Below are 23,248 nucleotides of genomic sequence, written 5' to 3' on the forward strand. Positions count from 1 at the left end.
CCTCAATGGTGCTGCAGTCACTCGTGTTTCACTAGGACTTCAGGGGGCATAGCCATTGTGCTTCAATAAGTTGAGTTGCTTTATGATTCTTTCCCTGTGTATTGTGGGTGAATTTGTTTGTCCTTCTGGGTATATGGCAGGAATTGTGGGAAGACATTGGAGGATTACCTGCATTTGAGTGATTTAGCCTGTCCCCTCACTGCAAAGTGGGTGGGTTACTAGCCTGAGCATCTCCAGGTATACACCACCAAATTCGGGTCAGAAGTTTTTGTGTGTGGACGGCTGGAGGGAGTTACAGGCAACACCCGAGTAAGAGTACAGGCTACAGAGGTGCTGGAACAGTTTTTATAGTGTGGGTGCTGATGATGGAAACCATGTATTTGGAGTTTGTTATTACTACGTCAAGCCAAGGGGTGCAGCAGCACCCCCAGTACCTCTAGTTCCAGCACCACTGGCAGGCTAACTCTTCAGTGAAAATCTATCCTTAGTGAATCTGTATTTCTCTGTTCTGTGTTGATGATTCCTTCCTGTCTAAGAAAGACGCTGTGGGGAGTGGGATAAGAAGAGGCCTTAGCTGAGGAGAGGAATGAGTTGAGCTTGGAGTGTGGAGAGAGAGAGAGAGAGAGGTAAACCAAGGTGGCAGGGAGGCTCTATCGCCTCTGTCCCTGCCCTAGCAATGGACTAGATTAATGCTGCTTTTAGCTTTTTAAGGATTTTTATAGGTCTTGCTCCAGATCTTTACCACTTGCTTCTTTTTCTCTGTCCCACATGTAATAAAAAGGTAACATGGTTTTATACGGAACTTTATGTGCCTCTCTTCTTTAGATGGGTCACTTGGGAATAAAACTAAAAGTTTTGAGAAGAAATTGTTCCCTTCAGGTTTCTGCCTTCACCAGTTTGCAAAATTCAAGCTCCAGAAACAGTTTATCTTCACTACAACAGCAGAAAAGGCGCTCAGAGAGAGAGGGCCTTGGAATGGAAACAGGTTGTCATCAATAATTTTTAAGACAATAAAATAAGTAAATCATATTATTAATTCCAGGTGCAATCCTGGCCCCAGTGAAGTCAATGGGAGTTTTTCCATTGATTTCAGTGGGGCCAGAATTTCAGCTTCAAATTATAATTTTCGAATTATAATTTACAAAGTTGGTTAAGGATATGTTATTTTTAGGAAAAAAGTATGGAATTCCACCCAAGAGGAAAACCCAAATCCTCATGTGTTACTCTTGAACATAAATTCGTTTTCAGAGTTATTTTGCAGCAAAAATAGTCATCTGCAAATGTGTTTAGGACCTGGTCCAGTGCCCATTAATGTCAATGGGAGTCTAGGAAAGGACTGAACTGAAAAGATTGAGGGCCACACTTGACTTTTTATAACCTTGTCTATGATGCCTCAACAAGGTGCTCATCTGGGCGCAGTGTGCACTAAAGGGGGTCCCTGGTATAGGTCTCCCCCTTATCTGTTGTTTCGCATATCTGTTGCACATCAATAGGGGAATGTGTTCCAATTCACATCGGTCCCGATCCGCATATCCGTCTTACTTGCTTCACCTTTTGCGTCGTTTTTCTATGGTCCCCCCAGTGCCTCCTGTCCGCCACGATCAGCTGTTCAGTGACGTTTAGGAGGCGCAGGGGGAAGGGGGAGGAGCAGGCGGAACTGGGCGGGAAGGGGCGGGGTGGAAGTGGGGGAAGAGGTGAGGCGGCCATGAGGACAGTACTGTACAGTACAGTACTACCCATCATGAGTGGAAAACGCATTCAAAGTGTTAAGAGTGGGCCTGTGCCTAAGAGGCAACGTAAAAGTGTAACATCAGTAGTGAAATTAGATGTTATACAGCGTGTTCCCAGTGAATATTTCAGATCTTACGCAAATATACGATTAGCACCAATTCTTATTAACTAAACTAAGAATTATTAAAAAGAAAAGAGCGAATATTGTGGTTAAAAGCGTGTTCCGAGTATATGTCGGGGTTGTGTTCTTGAAAAGGGCGACAGATACTGAAACAATGTATACCGGGGAACCGCTGATACAGCAGTGGCAAAGGCAGAAGGGGACACTTGGGTGGGTGGGCAATGATGCGGTGGGGGGGCAGAGGGGTAGGAGCGATCTGGTTGCCTTTCCCCCCCCCCCCCCCCTCCAGCCGGCCTTGCAGGAGAGGGGGGTGATAGACGCTCTGGCCAAGGGCTCCTGGAAAAATGGGGGGGGGGGCAGAAAAATGTGTGCCCCCGCATCCCCACCCACTCCTCCTCCACGCTCAGGGCTTGCCCTGCTCTGCCCACCCAGTGCTCCTGCTGAGGAGCGGGATTGGGGCGCACACGCCCGCTTGGCACTCCTGCTGGGGAGTCGGGGGCACGGGGGTTTGGAAGGAGGGTTGGGCAAGTGGAGCAGGGCAAGCCCCTGACCCCGCTTAGCGCCAGAGCTGGGCAAGCCCCCGCACCCTGACCCTGCTCACTGGCTGGAACGCTGGGCGGGTGGTGTGGGGTAAGTGCTGGGGCGGGCGCAGAGCCGGGATTTGGCGGGGGTGGGCCTGGATGTTAAGTGGGTGGGCTGCGGCCCACCCGTGGCTACGCATGTCTGTTATATATCCATCGCTCATCAATAGGGGAAAGTGTTCCAATTCACATCAGTCCCTATCTGTATATCCATCATGTGCATGGCAAACGACAGATCTGCGGATTGGGACCAACATGAATTGGAACATGTTCCCCTATTGATGAGCGACGGATATGCGACACAATGGATAAGGGGGAGACGTATACCAGGGACCCCCGTAAAGCATATTGAAAGAGGTGAGCATGCAGCTGACATTGCTCATATTCTCAGTTTGCCTGCTATGACGGTACACACAATTTTTAAGAGTGCTGATCGAATTTGTGAAAGCACTAGAAGTGCTATGAAATTGTCATCAATGAAGATAATGAAACAGAGAAGCAGTACAATGGAGAAGATGGAACATTTGCTGGCTGATTGGATTGATGACCTCCATCGAAAGAAAATGCCTCTGAGTTTAAGCTTGATTCAGGAGAAGGCCAAAAGCCTGCATAATGATTTAAAAGAGAGAGAGAGAGAGAGAGCTCAACAGCGGAAAAGGAGACCTTCAGTGCTAATCGTGGGTGATTCCACAGATTTCAGAAGCGTGCCAATCTACATAATGTAAAATTCACAGGGGAAGCGGCTAGTGCAGATGAAGAAGGGCTGAAATGTTTCAGAAGATGGCTACTCTCCAAAACAAGTTTTTAATGTTAACGAGACAGGCCTTTACTGGAAGAAGATGCCAATGAGGACTTACATTTCTCGTGATGAGAAGACTGCTCCTGGATTCAAAGCCTCAAAAGACCACATAACTCTTCTGCTTGGGGGAAATGCAGAAGGCAATTACAAGTTGAAGCACTTGCTTGTCTACCACAGTGAAAACCCAAGAGCAATGAGGGCTATGTCAAGGCTCGTCTCCCCGTAATTTGGAAGTCGAACAGAAAGCCTGGATGACGCAGTATTTTCCGTGAGTGTTTTGTAGACTATGCTGTCCCTGAATTTAAAGCTTACTGTCAAAAGGAAAAGTTGGCCTTTAAGATTCTCCTTCTTTGAGTAATGCAAGTGCCCATGAACTGGACTATGAAGCCCTCTGCCTGAATGTCAAGGTCCTATTTTTTATCACCCAACACCACATCGTTGCTGAGCCTATGGACCAGGGTGTAATGGCCACATTCAAGGTTTACTATCTACGGAGGACATTCTCCACGCTGATTAAGGAGACAGCAGGTGAAGGAAAGTCCAGTGTAAAGGAGCTTTGGAAGTCCTACATCTTGAACAGCGTGGAAAACATTGATGCGTTGTGGGAGGAGGTCACTTCGCAGTGTATGAATGGTGTTTGGTGCCGTGCATGGCCAGATGCTGTCCACAGCTTCATGGGATTTGATGCCGTTCCTGTACTCCAGCAAGAAATCATCAAGTTGGTGAAGGATGTCTGCTTCGAGGAGGTGGAGGAGGAGGATGTAGAGGAGTTGTTGGAGTCTCACGCTGAGCAACTGACAAATGAGGAACTGATTGAGCTGGACCAACAACGGATATCCGAAGAAAGTAAGGATGATGATGATGACAACGAAGGGCAGGAAGCCAGGAGTCTGACGACAAAGAATCTCTCCCATTTCTTTGGATTGCTGGATGATACGATGGAAATCATATGGACTGGTGATCCTTTTCGTGAGCGGTCTGCCAAAGTCTCCAGGGCTCTCAGTGATGCAGTGGCTTGCTACAGGGAGATCTATCATTCAGAGATTCATGCAGGAGAGCAGACGTTGATGTCGGAGAATAACAGAGTTCTCACTTTTTGTTTGGGTACAGCAAGTTAGATACTTTATTTTTTCTAACAATTGCGTAGAGGGAGAGAGCTAAACAGGTCTCTTTACAGGTAAACAATTTTAGCAAACTTTTATACTTTTTATTACAGACAATAATAAGCAACAGCTGCAATTTGTTTATACATAGGCCATTTTGATATTTTTTTTTTTTACTTGTTTTGACTCTAGTCTACATACAATATTTTCTACACATTATCTACACAAGGTCGCAACAACTTCTTACAGTTCTTTCCCACTCGCCTCACACAATTCTCGCTTTTACAAATCTCGCGTTATTAGGGTTACAGTTAGCCTGACTCTTGCTAACAAACTGTCATGCATTGCATCCCCTTCCTGTCAGTTCTTTCTCTGCTTCCACATTGATAAAATCCTTTCTTGGGACTTCTGCAATCGAAAAGCCAGCCATGGAAAAGCCAGCCCAAGAAAATCCAGCTGCCACCCCACTTAAATTAAGTGTAATTGACACTGTTTTATATTACTGTATTCAAATGTTCTGTGTTAGTAGGGTTATACATTACTTTATTCAATGTTTAATGTGTAAAATGTATACTGTATTACCTGTCATTGTAAAAACGTACACTGTTTAGGTGAAAAGAGCATCGTCATAGACGAGTGTGGAGACGTTGTGAACTCATCCCCCTCCCTTATTCCATTATTTCTTATGGGGGAAAATTCCTGGGTATCCGTCGTTTCGGTATCATCACCCTTTTCAAGAATGCAACCTCGACGTATACCCAGGACCCCCTGTAGTTTATTAGAAGGCTTTTGAAGGTCAGCAGCAACAGGAGGCTCACCCCACAAGTGGGAATATGCAGACGCCTCTACAAAGTAGAATCTCTGTTTGTGCGACTCAATGGACCAAAGTGGAGAGCACATCTAGTATGCTCCGTGCTTGCATTCCAGCCTTCCCCCATACTTTAAGTGTATGGCCTTGTCTACACTAGAACAGGTTTGCTGATAGGGCTACTTGTTAATAGAAAAACCCTATTAATGGAGGCATAGCCTATACTAGTGAAAGTTCTTTTGCAATATAGCTTGCACCAGTTCCCCAAACAAAATAAACTATGCCAGCAAAAGGACTTGATTGCTGATACAGCTACATCTACACTAGGGCTTTTGCTGGCATACCTATGTGATTTTTCCATACTGCTAATCTATAGCTATGCCGGCAAAACCTTCTGGTGTAGACCAGACCTTAATGTAATTCATAATACCACTTCTCTCAGTGGGGATTCACTGACAGTAAGATCTCCAGTAGAAACAGGTGTGTGGTGTTGCTGGTGCAGACATTTATGCAGCAGACCTTGGCTACTCCAGACTGTTAGGTTTATTGTAGTTTAATTTCAATTACCATGTCCATTTGTTTATTCTTTTGCTTGCTTGCTTTTATACCACAGCCACTGAAATGGAAGCGCTTGTGTGCTGGTCACTCCTTGTTGGATTGAACATCACATACACTAACAGCAGATGGCAGAAATTAGAAAGTATGTGATTGCTCTGACTACTAGTAGGCAGTAGGCATAGTGTGTGCAGCACTTTCAATTAAACTCAGTGCTGACTTGCAACACTTCTTGCTTATTCCAGTCCTGGGCAGGGACTGACAACCCGCCAAGATGGAATTGATTCATGCTGAAAAAATAAGCCTGGTTCAACCAGTCAAAAAATATTATGCATTGTAATTTATTTTCAAATATAGACTTATTTATTTTATATGTTGGTATGACTGTGTGTTTGTGTATGTGTATACATATGTGTGTGTGTGTGTGTGTGTATATATATATACACACACATACACACACACACACACACATATATAAAACACATGTTATAACACGGGTCGGCAACTTTTCAGAAATGGTGTGCCGAGTCTTCATTTATTCACTCTAATTTAAGGTTTCGCGTGCCAGTAAAACATTAAAACATTTTTAGAAGGTCTCTTTCGATAAGTCTATAATATATAACTAAACTATTGTTGTATGTAAAGTAAATAAGGTTTTAAAAATGTTTAAGAAGCTTAATTTAAAATTAAATTAAAATGCAGAGCTCCTCGGACCGGTGGCCAGGACCCAGGCAGCGTGAGTGCCACTGAAAATCAGCTTCTTGATTGGCAACCTTCGGCATGCGTGCCATAGGTTGCCTATCCCTGTGTTATAAGATACTGAACCGTGTTCATAGATCATATATTGTACTTTTCAATGCCTCATCTCTACTCTGCCCACTAATCTCTCGCTGCTGGAACTACTTTATATACTCGTGCATAAGCCGAATATTTTTGGTAAAAAAGTGACGCATCAAAGAACGGGGGTCGGCTTATAAACGGGTCTACACCAAAATTTGATGATTTTAAACTCTATGGAATCATTGAATTGAATATCTAATACAGGGATTGGCAACCCTTGGCCCGCGCCGCTTCCTGCCGCCCCCATTGGCCTGGAGCAGCAAACTGTGGCCAGTGGGAGCTGCGATCGGCCGAACCTGTGGATGCAGCAGATAAACAAACCGGCCCGGGAACGGCGAACAACGGCCACAGGGAGCTCCATGCCTGCAGACGCTCCAAGTAAACAAAACGTCCCAATCCGCTAGTGGCTTACCCTGACGGTCCAGGAGCCAAAGTTTTCCAACCCCTGAAATATAGGGTCGGCTTATGAAAGGGTCATACAGTTTTTGCTATTTTTACCTATCCGTTTTGGGGGGTCGGCTTATAAACGAACGGGCTAATGAACGAGTATATATGGTACTTCTCAAGTTCTGAATCTGAGCAATTTCCAAATAAATGGAAATTAAATAAAAATCACCTGTCATAGATATTTCCTTCTTTGCCCCAATGTTGCAATTTCCTTCTTTGCCCCAATTCTTTGCTAGAATTACTTTAGCTGGAGGTTCAGGATGGTCATTGTTCTGTCCTGGACTAGTGAGAGCTCTACGGTCCTGTAGTTTTTGAACCACCAGGACGGGAAATGGGTTCTTTATACCATTGAAGAGCTTGGGATTTGCCCCCTCTGATGTAGGGCACTTGTTTCTTTCCTTAGTTGGTCATGAGGTATTAGGCCTTAAATCCACAACATGGCTATGCCTGAAAAAGGTATTTTAGATTATTTTGAGCAGTTTGTAAAACACAGTTCTCATTTTACATTTCTTCCAATCTTTGTACTGTTGGACTCCTCCTGGTGCTTAGGCAGTTTGATTTTAAGGTGGAAGAATATATAAATAGTACCAGCAACATTTTAAAATGTTTAAAAACATTGCTACAATAGTTTCCCTGTAAACAATATGGAATAAAAGAAAATATATGATGGGCTTTATAGATTATTTTTTTATATGACCTGAGTAATACACCAGTTGCTTTGCAACTTGTTCAGATGTGCTTAACTCCAATTTATGCCCACTTGTACCACAGCATCATGTTCATTCTTTCTCTTTCTCTCCTTCTGCCTTCACACTTAGGCACTTGGAGAGGTACAGGATAGAAGATGAAAAGGGTTGCAATGACACATATTTAACTCACAAGAAAATTCTGATCATAAATGTACTGGCAGAATTGATGATCTATGATAATTAAAGTTGTTTGCTTAATTTAAATTAAAAACTAATGTAATGGTCTGTTCTACTCTAAAAAGTGACTAAAACTGACAATGGGACCTTATATATTTATTATCTTGCTTTGACACAATTTCAGATTTTCTCAAGAATATGCAAAATGGAGGGTTTTCTAAATGCCAGCATTGAAAAGTCAAGCTAGGATCTGTAAGCTAAGCTGTGTTTTTTAACCCATAAGAAGCAGCTCTTCTTGTATACTTTTCTGACCTTGACATCTTTTAAAATAATAGCTGTTGTCATGAATTTTCTTTGATTTTCCTGCTTAAGCAAAACAGGAAGGAACTTAAACATGTGCTTAAGATTAAGCATGTGAGCATTCCCACTGAAGTCAATGGGACTATCTCAGGTGCTTAAAGTCAGGTAGGGTGCTTAAGTCTTGTCCTGGATAGAGACCTAAGTTGGCCGTGTGTTTGAGGAGTTTCTTTTTTAGTAAACAAAAGAAAGACCTCTCCCTGTCAGGAAACCAGTGCACAACTTAAGAGAGACATGAGATGACACCCCTTTAGCTCCACTGCTTATGAATTATAAGTAATGAAATAAATGCAATTTAAAAATTGTTATAAAAATAACAAATATAATAAGTTCTCAAACTTGTTGGGAACATCCTATTTCCTCTATAGCAGCATCTTCGAAAACAGTCTAACTGGGATCATCCTTCACATACCTCTCTAAAAATGCCCAAGACCGCATTATGTCTGTATAATTAACCTTACAGAGGAGGGAAGAACTTTGGGAGGCAAATTTTCATATCATAACTTGGAAGCTGCAAATTATATTTTAAACAAGCCGCACCCTTTGGAAAAAAAATCTTTTCCTATCTGAAGAAAATCAAATGTCTCTAAAATCTACTTTAATATAAAACAAAAATGCAAACGAATCCTCCAGTGGTTGCTTAAGAAGGAACTAAGTTTGTAGAATAAATTATACTCGTTGTTGTTAAATATATAAATGTTATGGGCCTGATTTCTCCATTGCCATGCATCTTGTGTAGTCATTGACAAATGTTACTAAATGACAGTTGATAGTGTTTTACAACTACTTTTGCATTCACTTTACCCTGAGTATAAAATACTATCATTCTGACTTAGTAGCATTTGACACCCACTTTGCACTGGTGTAAATGACTACACAGAGTTCAAGGCAATGGAGAATCAGGCTCAGAAATAAAAAAATATTAATATGCAGCTGCCAATGACAGGCAAAAAGGGAGGACATTAAAAGAATGTAAATCTTTCATGCCAGAGTCTCAAGTAGCATAATAAAAGGCGATAGGCTTCCGTTTTTATAGATAAAACAGAGGAAGGGAAATCCAGACTGGGACTGTGGATTTTGTTAATAGCAATCTCAAAGGGGAGCGTAAGACCTACGCAAGAGAGGCAGGGCTCAGAATGCTGGGTCTGCCATTGCTGATAACAGAATTTCAAACAGCTTTTTAAAATACATTTATACCTTCTCAACAGTCAGACCCACCTCAAAGATCTGTCTGTCTGTTTTGGATTTTTGGTTTGGGCCTGTGATCTCATACAGTTCAGTCTTTGCCACCTCTTTGTTTTTGGAACATATGTTATTTCCAATGTGTGTGTTAATGGAAACTGGCCTCGTTTTTACCAGTGGGTGTAGCTATTAGCATTGGTGTTAATGAGCCAATCTCCAGTAAAGAAGACAAAGCAAGAAAGAGAAAGGCAAACAGAGAAACGTCCATTTGTATCAGTGTTAATTAGGCTTGGCAGAATTTGATATTTATTAGTTTATAATTTTGATGTATTTTGGGGTTTATTTTTAACCACTTTTTAGACTTGTATCAATGCATTTTCAAAGTAGGACAATTTTGGGGGTTTAGGCATTTTTTTTTATTTTAATTTTATTATTATTATTAAATGTTCGTGGTTGCTGGAAATCGGGTGGGGAATCAGACATTTGCTTAATGACAGTAAATGTTGAGATTAAAAACTGAAAGCTTTATAGGCTGTTTAAACACAAATTGTCAACGTCACATGTCAAAATATATAAAGTAAATATCCTTAAATCAACAAATCATATTGGTTTGTACTATTTATTCGCTAGTCCACTTGTAACAAGGCTAAAATCACTGGATTTTGACTCAAGTTCTCAAACAACATTTTTTGTACTTTTTCTATCTGTGAACTTTGCTTATTGATGGAAATATATGTTTGTTGGTTTGTGTGTGTATGCTGAAATTGATATTGACTGACATTTATTGATAAAACTTTAAACCTTCCAAGCTTAGTGATGAAGTGTTAGAGCGTTGTGACACATACCAATTCCAAGGTCAGAAAAACACCAATGTGATTATCTCGTCTGACCTCTTGTATAACACAGGCCATAGAACTTCTCCAAAATAATTCCTAGAGTATATATTTTAGAAAAACATCCAATCTTGATTTAAAAATTGTCAGTGATGGCGAATCCACCACGACCCTTGGTAAACTGCTCCAATGGTTAATTACCCTCACTATTAAACATTTATGCCTTATTTCTATTCTGAATTTGTCTATCTTCAACTTCCAGCTATACTCCACTCTGCATAATGGATATGAGACTTTATTCATATTGTTGAGATATAATTCGCATCTTAGAACATGTGCAATACATTCTTTTTCATCTTCTTTTGCAGAGCTGCCTTTTTGGCAAGTTGCTAATCTTTTCCACCAAATTTTCTTGACTGTTGGAATTTTTCTGTGACACTTGGGAATTGCAGAGGTGCTCGACATCTGCTATTCAGTCCTCTGTTCTACACCCTTTAGCAGGTAAGCTACTGTCATTGCAACACCAATTGTTCACTGTTAAAATGTTTCCACTTCTCAAACATCCCTGTAGAGGGCTCGACTTTGATGAATTGAAGAGCTGACTCTGGTTAACTTCTATATTGCACAGTCTCCCACAGCAACTCCACATTGTATTATCTGCCATTGAAGAATCAGTGCATAACACGGCAGTATCTTGTTATGTTGGAAGACAGCTCATGTCAATATGTATCTTTCTGGCCTTCAAGCAATTAAAAATTGCACCAGTAACCTCCCAATTGTGAATCCATTTGCAGCTGAATTAGAGCTAACTCTCTGAAAAAGCAACATAAGTGATTGGTTGAGGCCTTGCACTTTAGGGGGAGGGGCTCTGCATAAATTCAGCTCATGGGCTGCGAAACCCTGTAACATTGAGCTGGAGAGGGAGGCCCTGTAGACCATAAAGCCAATCTTGAGTTGGATTAAAGATTTCAGACATTGTTTACCAATACATGGTTCATTCATGTGCATTGCTAAAACGGAGTCTAAGGGATTAACATTTGGGATTAGGGTTTTCAGGGGGTAGGGTATTTTATGGATTTCTTGAAATAATTTTCAGAAAACACCAATCATTGGGGGAGGGGGGAGAAAGAAAGGGAGGGGAGAGAGCAAGAGAGAGCGCATGTATGTGTGACAGAGAGAAATATGCTGTGGTTCCTTACCAATCCTTTTCAGTTTGTTATTTCTTTTAACTATGATCCCACATGTAGTTACCCTGATTTTTCTAGGCAATTAAATATTGCTCAGGCAAAAGATTTCCACTAACCACTTTCAAATGACCTTTCTTCCCAAACTGTCTGCGTCTTTCTCATCCCTAAGAAGACCTTAAAGAAAGTTTATCCCACTGATTTGACTGAACTTCATCAGCAAACTATAGAATCTAAATTTTGCAGTGGCTTCATTTTTTAAAAATAATGTGGTAAACTTCCCTGAAGGTTCTCACTGTAAAAATATTTAAACATTTTCTTGTAATACACAACCCCATATATGCTGCTTTATTCTGAATTTATACCAGGCAATAAATGCTGGGGCATTCCTGGTGACATTTCTCACCCAGATTGTATTCATTCTCCATGTTAGTTAATTCCAATGGTGAGGATTCGATTTCCATATATATAATGTGACAATGTCTCAGTGGGGACTGCTCATAAGTATAAGTGCTTCTCAACATCAGGATGGCAAATTGAGTCTTGTATTGTTATGTTCAATTAAATAATTTAGGGCGGATTGTGACTGTGGGTGTTTCAAGTAGGAGCCTCCTCAACCCCTTGTGCATTCCCCATGAGAACTAGGTGCAATCACAGTCCCTGCACTCAGGAAAAAATGATGAAGGTCCACATTGTGTCTGGCCCTTGTGCAGTGGGAGCATTCAAAAAACCTTCCCTTCTTGTACACCCCGTTCTATAAGTTATTGTCCTTGCATGCTCCTGACTGAAGGACTGCTTTTGGTTAGTGCCAATAGCAGTTCTGGCCTTGCTGGGTAAAGGCAGAGTGATGCCTCCAGTCCCTGATACCAGCAGACAGAGCTTGCCAGCTGAGGAGGATTTTCCCCATGCCCAATACAGGGATGTGGCTTAAAGCCAGAAGTTAGCCCCTCAGACCTGAGAATCTAACTCAGACTTCTCAGAGTAATAGTAATACTTTGCACTTCTATTGCACCTCTCATGTGAGGATTTCAAGGCTACTGCCAGCCCAGTGGCCCCATGTGAAATGAGTTGGCACTGTGAGTAGCAGACAGATCATAGCAGACAGGGGCCCATGTCACAGCTGGTGTTTATTGGTAGTCTCAGGTCAAGGACAGAATGTGCATGGACCCTCTCACCCTTAGAGGTGATTCCTCCAGACAAGACTTGAGGCGGGACAGTATTGACAAGCCTTTATGGGGCAAGTTGTACTTCTGCTGTCCATGCTGATCCGGTTCTGTGGGAAACCATTTCCACGTCTGCTAGTCTTTCAACTTTCTCCAAAGCTAATATTCACTGTAAAGTTTAAATAAAAGCAACAGTAATGGCATATATTGGTGCCACAATAACTCAGTCATTAGTGGGTGGACTAAATATGGACCTAGTCTAGTACTTATCCACTACCTAGCAGTGATCTCCACTATGAACAGACCGTCTTTGCATTATTTTGTTTGAAACTTTTTGCATTTAAAATTGTTCTTTCATGATTAACTGTGAATCTCGCAGTAAACAAACTGGCATATAAATGCCATCTGTCTCTACCGTAGCATGCGTGAAACCAGTTAATTTATCATGGTTCACAAAAACATTACAGTGATGGACTATCAAAAGGGAGCCTTGTTAAAGCGGGATAATATTTGACAGTTTGTGTTCAGTAAATTACGAGCACCCTGCCGATGTGTTTGTCTAGTAGATGTACGAATAGTTGATGAAAAGACAGACTTGTCCTGTGAATCCAGGAGTTTACAATCAGTTGTTTTCTTCAGTGCAAAGCCTATAATTCCTCACTTGCTGGCAATACAATAATAGGCCCAGACATTAAGTGATTCTTGTGGTAGGAAGTGCAGCATTATAATAAGATCTTATTTCCTATCCCTGCCCATATTTTCATAATTGTATTTATTATTATTAACTTGTAGTATTGGAGGGCCTCAAAGTCCCAATCAAGATCAGGATCCTGTGGTGCTAGGCATTGTACAGAGTACATATCTGAATCAGGCAGGCCATTCGTTCAGTTTTAAGCCCAGCAGCCCTGCTTTTCTAAGGTTTGTCCTCCATTCAGTAGTGAAACAAAACTGGACATAGTTTTGAATGGTATCAAATAGGGGAACGCCCTTTTATAAAGCGTGCTGCCCCGCCCCTACTAGCATGCATGCAAGGTCACGCTGGTGGGTCACGTTGTCGGGTGTGGACCCATACCATTCCTGGAAGTACTAAAATGTCCGATATTCTGGGGATGCGTGAGTGGCCTCCCTAATATGAACCTGATCTCTGTTCCCATTAGCTTACATTCTAAGGTCCTGACCCTTACAAAGACCTATGCGTGTGCTCAGCTTTAAGCAATGGGACTACCACGTGCTTAAGGTCAGGCAGATGCACAAGTCTTTGCAGGATAGGGGCCTAATTAGAAACAGGACTGCACCATGTTTCTTCCATTCACAAAGTCAGGAGGAAGGACGATGTAACAGTAATAAATCATACGCTTGGTTTATATAGCTAACATAGTGCACAATTGGATGACTGACATCATTTAATCTCTTATTTAATATATTTAAAATTCCATTTCAAATCCTAACCTCTTCTACTCCATTAATATTTCCCCCCACCCAGAAAGAGTGATCCTGGACTTACTGCCTATTTTTATTTTATTATTTGTTTTCCTCCCTTCTCCATAAATTATACCTAACCAACCTTCTCCTAGGAAGTTCCATGGAGGGGTCTAATCCACACAGTGCTCCTTGCTGGGGGCTCCAGGGCCATGTGCTCCCAGTGTCTTCAATCTGCAATATGGGTGAAGGTCAGGGAAATTCAGCTAGCCCCTCTCCCCTAACCCTTTTGTGCTGCTGCCAGATCACTGCTGCTGAATCTCTTGAAATAACGACTAAAATATCTACCTACTTGAAATACCAGTTTAACCTGTTAACCAAAAAGAAAAACACCCCAAAGACAAAACAGTGGTTGGAACAGTTGCATCAGAAAATGATGCGAAACATTAACTGTGTGCATGCCATGTCAGGTAAAGATATTGCTGTCATGCTTAGCTGAGCAGAAAAGCAGGCACATAACAGCCATAGGACCCGCTCCTGGGCGCTGTGTTTGAAAAAAGGGAAGCAGGATTTGAGATGCTGGAATTTAACACAAGAATTTTTTAACTGCCTCTTTCAAAACAGGGATCTCACGTCACTGAACTGAATTGCCATTCCATCCAGCAGTCTCCTAGACACACTCTGGCTCTTTAGAACCCTTTTGGTGACTACCCTGCAGCCGGGGATGAGATTTCTGACTTGGGTAGACGTACCCTCACTAGCTTTGACTGAGCTAGTGCACTAAAAATAGCAGTAAAGTGGTGGCTAAATGGGCAACAGCACAGGTTTGCCACCCAGTATAATCCCAACCAGCCCTCTGTACTCACGTGGCTAGCCCCTGCTGCTGTCCAATGAGTGATGGCTACATTGCTCTTATTACCACACTGGCTCGATCAAAGCTAGCATGGGTATGTCTACCCAAATTGGAAATTATACCTCTGGCTGCAGAGTAGTTGTACCCATTAGGTGCTGTGTAACCACTAGGAATGGGAAGATAAAGAGTGTTCTTCAACATCATTCCAATTTGTCTCAATTTACCTTATTCATTTCCGCTCAAATACTAAGTACAAAGCAAGGGGAGAAAAGTAGTATGACTTCCACATTTTTCTCCAACTTCGAACAGGGTCTGTATAAGCAACTTTTATAGGGTTAGGGACTATATAAAGAAGGACAAATTGAGGCACAGAAGGGTTAAATAATTTGCCCTGAGTCAAAAAACAAATCACCAGTAGTGCCAATCCCAAACCTTCAAAACTCATATTGGGGCTCAAAAAGTCATGAAATTGATTTGAAAAATCACAAGATTTAAAAACAAATAACCAATTGGGTTCTTTTAATTTGCCTTCTGGTTTCTGATCCTTTTAAGGCACAGTTTTTCAAGCTTTTCTCCAAAACCATGAGGGCTAGAAACACATTTTTTGATAACAAGTAAGATTCTCAGGTAATCTTAGGACTCCAGGAGCTGGAGCTTTGAGTATAATGCCAAATATTGTGAGACTCACAATGAAAGCACAAGTGTTGGGGAGACTCAGTCAGTGATAGAGTTGGGACCATTACCCAGGAATCATGGCTCTCATCCCCCTAGTGTAATCACTAGACAATACTTTCTGAAATTTAACAGTTTTTTAAAACTTAAAATAAATAGATAAATAAACATAACATTTTGAGGGGGTCAATTCATAGTTTGAAAAACCTCTTGACTAAGATTTTTAAAAGCTACTAGTGATTTTGGATGTCTCAGTTCTTAGTTGCCTTCCTTCTGGCACCTTCACGTGACCTGAATATTTGTAAAGTATGGAGCCATGCACCTTTTAAAAATTAAGGCCACTTTCAGGTCTTTAAAGTTGCACACCCAAAAATTGTTAGCCAAAATTCCTAGCCAGGTCTGAAATGTTTTAAATTGCTAAAAAGTTTGAAATGGGAGGTTTTCTGTTAAAAGTGTGTGGTGGGGAAAGGGTGTTGTTATGGTAAAACAAATGTTTCAGCTTTCAACTTTGCTCATGTGGAATAAATTTGGTGGTTTGATTTGAGATTTGTATTTTACTTTCAAATGGTATGTTAATTTCTTGTACTAAATAAAATAAAGAAAATCAAATAGAGGAGCATGAAACAAAAGCCTGGATCTGAATTTTGAGGAAGGGAGCAACTGAAATCTACATTTGAAATCATACAGCTGAATTCTTCAAATGGCCTCTTGGCTTTATAACAGACTAAGCTATAAATTCAAATCGAACTTGGAGTGTTTCTTTTTGAGCCAATCTCTAAAGTATGTGAGTAATCAAATAAACATGATCTAAAGAGATTTAACATTCGAGGGATTATTTGAGGGGATGCTGCATTTTGCTTTTAGATTTATTTCACTTTATACATCATCCCCCCTCCACCCTACTCATCTCTTAAGGATGTGCTGACTCATTGTGTTGACTATACACAGAAGCTGCAGAATGGGGAGGAAAAGTGATGCTTTTACAGGAATGGAAACATTTTATTTTTACCAGCTGTACTGGTCAGTCTGACTAAACAGGTATCCTAAAGGCTGCTGCAAGCTATAGTCTCTTACAGAGTCCTAACCACCTGCTGTATGTTTATATGCAGCTATAATTACAGTTCTTGGTCCTTAGCGTCCCACCTGTCTGGGAGGAATGGAACAGGAACTCAGCATAATTCAGTTGAATTTATCTTGCAAGCAGTATCCCCAGCAAAGCAGTAAGAATTTTATAGCTACAGGACTTCTTTAGTCTAAAGCAGGAATGGATTGAGCTCACATGGAATAAATATGAACTGAGCCAAACCACTGCAAAGAACTAAAATCAAAACGAAACATGACCCAAGGTTTGGAAAAATGTGGTTGCCTCCCTTTTTCTTTTATTCCCTTCTTCTTTTCTTCTCTCCCCCTCTCTCCCCTTTTCGTTTTCCTTTTCCTCTTTTCTTGGCCTAGAAACAGAGAAACCAAAATGTCATGAGAGAGGCTGCTGTTTAGGTATGCCTGCCCTCACTAAAATCAGGAAGAACTGAAAATCTTGCTAGGGTTCTGACCTCATGTGAATTCCAGTATCAAAGATGTATTCTGGCAGTCCTTACTCAAGCAAAACTCTCATTGATTTCAGTGGGAATTTGACTAAGTAAAGATCACAGGGGCTGAGACAATTTTCAGATAACCTTTGGGAACTTATTTGACAAGGATCTCTGAGCCTTTTGATGTTTGACATCACTAGTCTGAAGCGTGTTGCAGCTTTATGAAATTGGCCGATTCATCTAGCTGCGCTGACTCATCTAGTAAACTGTTTGAAGTGGCCGTGGCTGACGGAGTTTAAATAAGAAAACCAGAATTTAAGAATAATGCATTTTCCCCCCAGAATTGATGCCAGATTATGAAGAATTTAGAACAAAGCAATAATGAAATGAAAGGAGGTTTGACAAACATGCTAGCTTTTCACTGAGGTACAGGAACTTCCTGCTAAGTGATGTTTAAAGCACCTCCTAAAAAGAGGTGGCACCCAGCTTGTGAATGTAGGCTCTGAATCATTGGGGTGCTTGCATGGGGTTAGAGTGTAAGTACTACCTGCCCTGAGTAGAGGCTAACATGCAGCTGCACCACCTCCAAAGTATAGCAGAGGATGAATAAGTGACTCACATTCTCTGTTCCTCCTCCACTCCCCTCTTGCCCTGACGGTGGTGGGGGGAGGAGAAGTCATTTCACTCCCCTTTTTGGAGCAGTTTACTCCTCTGTATTCATCTGGCCAGCTATTCTGGCTGAGCAGGAAGGAAGTGGGGCTGAGTCTGTGTTCCATGCACTTGCACTCCCCACCTATTTTGTGCTGAGCATCAAGCAAGTAGCTCTGTTCACTGCATCCAGAATCACAATCTGGGCAGGCGCCTATGGGGGACTTCCTGAGCACAGCAATCCTTTGACACCCAAGCTGGAGAATTTGAAACTTGCTCCACTAGAAGGAACAGCTGTGCTTCGCTCTGCAGCCTTCTCTTACCCATGCCGTTAGATCACTCTGACTGAAGAAGCTGTTTTTTTAGGAGCCATCATAGGCTTTTAGGTTGGTTCTTAAATTTCAATGCGTTTAAAAAATAAAATGATAAAGGCAATTATTTAAAAAGCAAATAAAAGACCAGTTGCTTCCAAAAAGTGTAAATATTTACAGCAGAATTAAATTACTGGTTTGATGTAATATGTGGTGTTTCATTTACTAGAACAGGTCAGGCTGAAGTCATCACCGGTGTGTTTTCATTGGCTTCAGTGCACTTTGTGCCTAACATTTGATCGGTCTTATTTGGTAATTAATTTGTTTTCTGTGTAATTGTCCACTGTGACATCTGTGCATCTCATCTATATTAACAAGGCAGGCAAGTATTATCTTTCCATTTTACAGGTGTTGAACTGAGGCATAGAGAGATCATATAGCTTGCCCAAGTTCACAGTGGAAGTTCCATCCCACTGTGTAAATTACAAGATTAGTCTTCCTTTCATGTTTTCTGGACTGTGAGGTGCAGGATTTTCAAAAGCACTCTTTGTTGGCCTAGCTCTACTCCACTGAAGCCAAAGGGAGTTTTACATTGAAGCCAGTGGGAGCAGATTTAGAACAAGGCCGAGCACTTTTGAAAATCCCACCCTAACTGTCATTTTCTTAAATATACAACATTGTGACCAAGAAATTAAAAAGCAAAACCATTAGCCACTCTAAGGGTTAATCTACACCAGCGGTTCTCAAACTGTGAGTTGGGACCCCAAAGTGAATCAGGACCCCATTTTAATGGGGTTGCAAGGGCTGGCTTAGATTTTCTGAGGCCCAGGGCCAGAGCCCAAGCCCCACCACCTGGGGCTGAAGCCAAAGCCTGAGGGTTCTGTCCTGAGCGGTGGGGCTCAGGTTACAGACCTTCTGCCTCGGGAGGATTTCAGCTTTGCCCGCCTCCCCCCCCACCTGGGATGATGGGGCTTGAGCTTTGTCTTTGGCCCCCGTGGGGCTTGGGCAGGCTCAGGCTTCGGTGCCCCCTCCTGGGGTCGTGTATTAATTTTTGTTGTCAGAAGGGGGTCATGGTGCAATGAAGTTTGAGAACCTCTGATCTTCACAGTGGAGTAACCGTGCACTGCAGAGCGTGTGGTTTCTAAACTGGTATGTTAAAGAGCGCTGCCAGGGAACCATTAGTGTACACCAGTGGGGTTTACATGGACCAGTTGATGCTCAACACATTAGTGTACTTTAAAATCACAGCCCCATAGTGCACATTATCCGACTGTGTAGACAAGTCCATAGTGCATGTGACCTGCAGAGTCATCCTGCCAGAGGAGGGAGCACTGCTCAAGAAAGATGCCATGTGAATGATCCTTAGCTGAAAGGCTCAGTTGGTTCAGATACTTAAAAGAAGAAAAAAAAGGGGGGAGAAAATCTCTTCCAGAAGGAAAAGGACTAAATAGGCCAGGAAAGAAATATTAGTTTTAAAATTCTAAGTAGATTTTATGAACAGCAGGGAGCCAAATAAAAAGTTAAAACCCATTTGACAAAAAGGTACTTGTTGTCATCTCTTTAAATTACTTGTTTTATAAGAAGAAAAACTAAGGGCAGGGTACAGGGTCTTAAAAACTCCTGCTCTAATTGTCAGGTGCTACAAGCCTGCGTCTTATGTGTGTGGCTTTTTTTATGACTGCACACCCTGTCATATGGGGGTATGAAATAGCATAGTAGTGGAGCCCAGTAGCACTGCTGTAGGTAAGGATCTGCTAGCCTTCCCTTCCTAAACCCTCCTAGTTGGCATTTAATCGTGTTTGTCATTTAATATCATAGCCACTTCAGATATCAACAGGCTGAAACTTGGCACTCAGCCCAGCTGAATTTTTAAAGATGTAAACTAATTCAAATTGGTTTGTCTGATTTTGCTTTAGAGATTGGCACAAACCACAAACTTCTCAGGATCGAAGAATGCTTCCCACCCCCATCCCTCAGTGACTTAAACATATCACTTTGAAAATGTAAAGGTCAGTTAAATGTGGTACCAAATTACTTGACAATGTCTATAAAGACAGAGCAGCTAAGTATGTTTAACAAATTAAGAGCCAGATTCTGAGCCCCCTGCTCATGGTGAGTAGTACTTTCCTGTTCAGGGAGGAAGATGCTATTCAAGATGAGTCCGGGTATCAGAATCTGTCTCTTACCAGTAACTTCTGACTGGGAGAGAGAGAATTCCTTTTGGGGAGAAATTTTCCCTTCCCAGGAACCATGGACATCTCCATGCTTTGCTGTTCCTTGTCCTGCACAGAAAGGTGTGGGGTTACTGCCTCTGCCCAGTCTCAGGACTGAAGGAAAGGATTAGGGTGGAGGCTGTGTTCATTTTATAGAGGGCAGGAGGACCTAAACCAGTTGACCTTTAACTGGTAGGAGAATCCTCTCCTCTGCATGACTGAACAATATATGTCAAGCTCCAGATGGGAAACCTCATGGGGTTTTCTTCACCTTCCCAGGCTTCCCCACTTGGGTTTCTCTTTGAGAGAGGAAGCTCTGCTCCCTGGATAAAAGTGCAGAACTGGGACTTACAGAAATGCAGGTTTTCCTCCAGGCTTTTTTTTTCTTCTTCTTTTTCTTCTTTTCTTCTCCATGTGCCCTGATGTTGACACTGGCTTCCACTCTGAATGGAAACTCAGTATGCACGATACTGACCATATATGCACTATACTGTAAGCCACTGCGACGGGTGCCTGGAGCTTGAGGCTAGGCCTATGGTGTGGGAAAGAGATATCAGATGGTTGTGTAAACTGACAAACACAGCCAAAGGCATTGTTAAGAATTTTCACAAACCTTGTTGTGTAGTTTTCTAAATTTCCAGCTCTTACCTGACCCTCTCAAAGTGAGATGTGGGCTTTTCTTGGGCGTCCATAGTGGTTGTGACATGATGAGCACAGTACATGCTGGGATGCCACAGAAAATGAGACCTGCCTATCTTGTGACATCAGGGAACATGAAAGATTCAAATGTGGAAGTTTAAAATCAGTTGTGTGGAACTGCCATTCTTACCCTTGGTACAGTATTTAGAGCACCAGCATTTTGCTCTGTAGCTATTGTTTAACCTATATATAGGTGCTGTAAAGTAGGCTAAAATCCTGTGGGTGGTAAGTATCATTTGTATGAAATGGTTGTATGAGGTCATCATTTTAAAATGTGGCATACCACATCCTGCACTGCAGGAGCTGCAAAATCTCACCACACTGCTTGTGGCTGCCATTTTGCAGTTGCTCTCTTCAAGAAGCAAGATTTCTTTGGCCAGTTTTAAAATGTTTGGTTTCATTTATAAAAGAGAGGTCAGTAGAAGCTGTACTTTCCTCATAGGCCATCCTTCACGCGGACTATGCTCAAAGGTAGCTTTGCTTTTGAAAAATGAATCTTTCCAAGGCCAAAGGGAAATGATATATGTTCTAAAAAGCTAATCCACATTGATGGCCAGGCTTTCATAGCTCTTGCAGTACTCAGCACTTTGTTCCAGAAAGCTGAAGTACATTTAAGGAAAAGCACTATGGGATCCAGAAAAAGAAGCTCAAAGTATCCTTTATACTTTAATACAAAAAATATGAAGTGCTCCCACTTCATTGGCTAGTACTGTGCTGACCAACTTGAATTTCTCATGGGGATTGGCAGTAATCTTAAGGCAGGGCCCGTATTTCCAATAATTCTCACATGAACACGTTAACAGTAGAGCTCTGCTTTCGTGCTGTTAACAGCTGGCTACCACTGCAACTTATTAGAAACTCAGCTATTTACCAAAGTGGGCTCTTTATCTTGGTGACCTTCCAAGACAATCAGAGCCTTCTTGGAAGACCTTGAATCAGAACTGTTTGGATGTAAGAAGGGCAGTGCGGCACAGCATGCAGCTCAGATCTCCCAGGATTCATATATTTGGAAGGCACTGTACCATGTATAACTGTAGAAGATAGTACAATGATACTCGAACTGTCACATCAAGGTCATAGTGTTCAGAGATCCTATTAATATCATGCATGGTAAGCAATTTATGAAAGAATTCACACAGCATTTGAAAAAAGTCATAAACGTTATTATCTTAGTTGCTTTTTAAGATTATTTTTCTACTATACCATGATCTTGTAAAAACAGATAAAAAACATTTTAAATAATGCAGTTATTTATTGGACAGAATTTTGAAACATCAGTTTATGTATCACTTTATATTCCATTTATTAACAAAGCCATGTGCTTGGTTTGGCATTCATACCATTTACACTGTTTAGAATGGGTTGTACTACAGTGGCTTTGGGTGCGTGGGTAGCACTGAGACCTTGAATTGGTGCTGCCCAGAAGTCTTAGTACTGATAAAGAAAAGCCCCTGTAGGTTATTAAAGTGAAGGGTGAGAAGGAGAATTACAGATGATATAGCTGATGCAGACTAAGGCACTGATCTTCACTTCCTCTTCCTCATGTAACATTCCACCATATTCATTCTAATTACAACTCTCACTTTAATTCCCAACCCCTACAAGGAGATAATGAGCAAACAGAAGAGCTGCTGGCATTGCCCTTTGATGGCACTTTTTGATTGCAACATAACAGGCAACAGCTTCAGGAACATAGCCTGATTCTTATTCAATCGCAATATTTCCTGGTGGGAGGGGTGGGGCGCAGAAGAAAATTAGCAATATACAGTACGTGCATTCTGTATATTATGTGTTGCACACTTTTAACTGCTATTTGGGGAATGTAAAGGGATTTAATGGAAATTTTAGATATGGATGTTTTACCATCATTTTTATTTATTTTATTTGTATTGTATTATGGTTGTGTGTAGGGACCTCATCAGAGATCTGGACCCCATTGTGCTAGGCACTGTAAACCTAAGAGACAGGTTTAAGGTGTTAGTGCACTGGAGCCTACGAACTAAGAGCGTAGAACCCACAGCCATGCAGAGCCCCACTAAGATTAAAGGGAGCTCTACCCAGTAGAGGGGCTCTGGTGTGCAGTTGGCAATGCAGGATCAGGGCTCAATCCTTACATCCTTTCAGCTGGTCTGTGAAGCTGGTATGAATTATCTCATTTTACAAATGGAGAAACTGAGGCAGAAAGATTACGTGAGAGCCCAAAGCCATAGAAAGAGTCCAGATCTGGAATAGGAATTTAGGAATTCATGGCCTTTAAGTCCTATACTCCAACTGTTGTGCTAGACCACATTTCTCTACTTTAGTGCTCATAGAGCTTGTTCATTTGTGCGCGTA

The 23,248-nt window shown here is 41.7% G+C and overlaps 1 protein-coding gene across 25 annotated transcripts in view; it reads left to right on the top strand.

The window, feature by feature from the left end:
- The window catches only part of PRR5 (proline rich 5), a 146,287-nt gene that overhangs the window by 36,874 nt on the left and 86,165 nt on the right, over positions 1-23,248 (top strand). For 23 of the 25 annotated variants that reach the window (XM_042848103.2, XM_042848052.2, XM_042847993.2 and 20 more), the window contains one exon: positions 10,592-10,724. The exons of the other annotated variants lie outside the window; for them this stretch is intronic. The gene's annotated coding sequence lies outside the window, so the exon portion shown is untranslated. The remainder of the gene's footprint in view (positions 1-10,591; positions 10,725-23,248) is intronic. 25 annotated transcript variants of the gene reach the window in all.

This window comes from Chrysemys picta, chromosome 1 (assembly GCF_011386835.1).
Source record: "Chrysemys picta bellii isolate R12L10 chromosome 1, ASM1138683v2, whole genome shotgun sequence".
NCBI lineage: Eukaryota > Metazoa > Chordata > Testudines > Emydidae > Chrysemys > Chrysemys picta.